Here is a 1,735-nt window from a genome sequence, read left to right as displayed (position 1 = left end):
CTCCGCTCGGCCGCCCCTCCTCCCCGCGGCTCGACGGCCGGCGGGCGCGGGGCTCCCGGTGGGCCTCGAGTCGTGCGCGGTGGTAAAGTCACCTCCCTTCCAGGGCGGAGAGTCCCGGAGGGAACTCGGGGGTCCGCAGGGCCGCGCGGGGCGCACGGTCTGCCCCGCTCCGGAGCCGCCCGGCGTGTGGCCCTCCTTAGCGCCTCTCGGGCCGCCCGGCCAGCGCTGCGGGGTCGCGATAAGACCTCGGCCCGGCTGCCGCCGTCGGCGGAGCCTGATTAGAAGGCGGGGAGGCGAGTCGAGCCCGGGGTCCCGGTCCCGGCCCCCCTGCTGTGTTTCCCGTTGCCCTTCTCGGAGGAGCCCCCGGAGGCCACCTGGCCGCTTCTAGACACACGGTACCGTAGCAGGCTTGTGAGCATTATCACGAGCGCCCGCGCCTGTAGATGACATTCTAGCGTCTTCCTGCCACAGTCCACGACACCCAGGGGCCCCGTTAAGCTCTTCACACGTATTGAAACTCAGTTCGTGAAAACCTTGGGAGCTGGAACAGGCTCCGCATCCCTCACCGGAAATGCTTTGGACTATATTTTGGATGTGTTTGTGCCCACCCATCTGGCGCTTGAACTTAGCCTGGGTGCTGAGTTAACTTTTTCCCCCCATCAAGTCTAGCTCTCTACTACTTGAACCCACAGTTCCATTTCTGGCGTTTTGTTAATTTGAGATTAGTGACCTACTCGGCCCTCTAGGATTACAGGTGTGAGCCATGGGCTCCTGACTAATGAGAACCTTTATTGAATTTATCTTGTTAAATTTCATTATTAGGTTACAGTTCCATAAGTGAGGTTATGAGTACATCTTGGTCATTGTCACCCCTTCCCCCCTCTCTCAGCCCTACCCAATGAGAGAATTTTTAGCGAGGGATTACCTGGATTTTGAACTCAAGGTCTCCTGCTTGGTTTTGTTTTTGTTTTTTGGTCTCACTGCTGGCACCTGTACCATTTTGAGCCACTTCCAGTTACCACTTTTGAATGGTTATTCAGAAGTTTGATAATTTTCTGCCTGGGTTGGCTTCAAACCCCAATTCTCTGATCTCAGCCTTCTGAGTAGCTAGGATTACAGGTCTCAGCCGCCCATGGCCTGGCTGAACCGGTCTTTTTGTGTGTGTGTGCTGCTTCCAAGGCTTCTGGCCTTGAGCTGTTGTTAAATTTTTGCTCTTATTTGTTTTTGTTTTTTTAGTTGTACTTGAGGTTTGGGGGTAAGTGTTCTTTTCCATTTCACAGTTTTGTGGCCTCGCAGAATACTAAGCACTTGGTGCACTGTTTCAGGCTGGAATTCCCCAGCCTGGTGGGGTAGATGTTAGGGAAGGTGGTGGTGGGATCAAGAGGAACTAGGAGGTGGTTAGGAGTCCTCTTGTGATGGATTACTCATCTCTTCTCTTGTCAAGGTAGAGTAGGAAGAAAAGCTTCATGATGAATTTTTTCAGGTTAATAGCCATTGCCTGATTTGGGGACAAGAAAAAGATTTCCTTTTTTGGGTTTGGTTCTGTGTTTTTGCTTTTATTTTTTGTAAATTAAGCTTTTTCTTCTAAGTTTTTTTTCCCTCCCCTGAACTCTGAGCCTGGACACTGTCCCTCAGCTATTCAGCTCAAGGCTAGCACCCTACCATTTGAGCCATGGTGCCACTTCTGGCTTTTTCTGCCTATGTGGTACTGAGGAATCTATCCCAGGGCCTCATG

General features: G+C 52.5%; 1 protein-coding gene across 4 annotated transcripts in view; it reads left to right on the top strand.

Annotated features, from left to right (window-relative positions):
* The window catches only part of Nap1l4 (nucleosome assembly protein 1-like 4), a 46,078-nt gene that overhangs the window by 1,452 nt on the left and 42,891 nt on the right, over window positions 1-1,735 (top strand). Inside the window, exon 1 of one of the 4 annotated variants that reach the window (XM_013021121.1) lies at window positions 235-395. The exons of the other annotated variants lie outside the window; for them this stretch is intronic. The gene's annotated coding sequence lies outside the window, so the exon portion shown is untranslated. Of the gene's footprint in view, window positions 1-234; window positions 396-1,735 lie in introns of those variants that run through there. 4 annotated transcript variants of the gene reach the window in all.

Source organism: Dipodomys ordii, unplaced genomic scaffold (genome assembly GCF_000151885.1).
Source record: "Dipodomys ordii isolate 6190 unplaced genomic scaffold, Dord_2.0 Scaffold54, whole genome shotgun sequence".
Lineage (NCBI taxonomy): Eukaryota > Metazoa > Chordata > Mammalia > Rodentia > Heteromyidae > Dipodomys > Dipodomys ordii.
The sequence above is the reverse complement of the archived record's forward strand: the minus strand, read 5'-3'. Positions and strand labels throughout refer to the sequence as shown.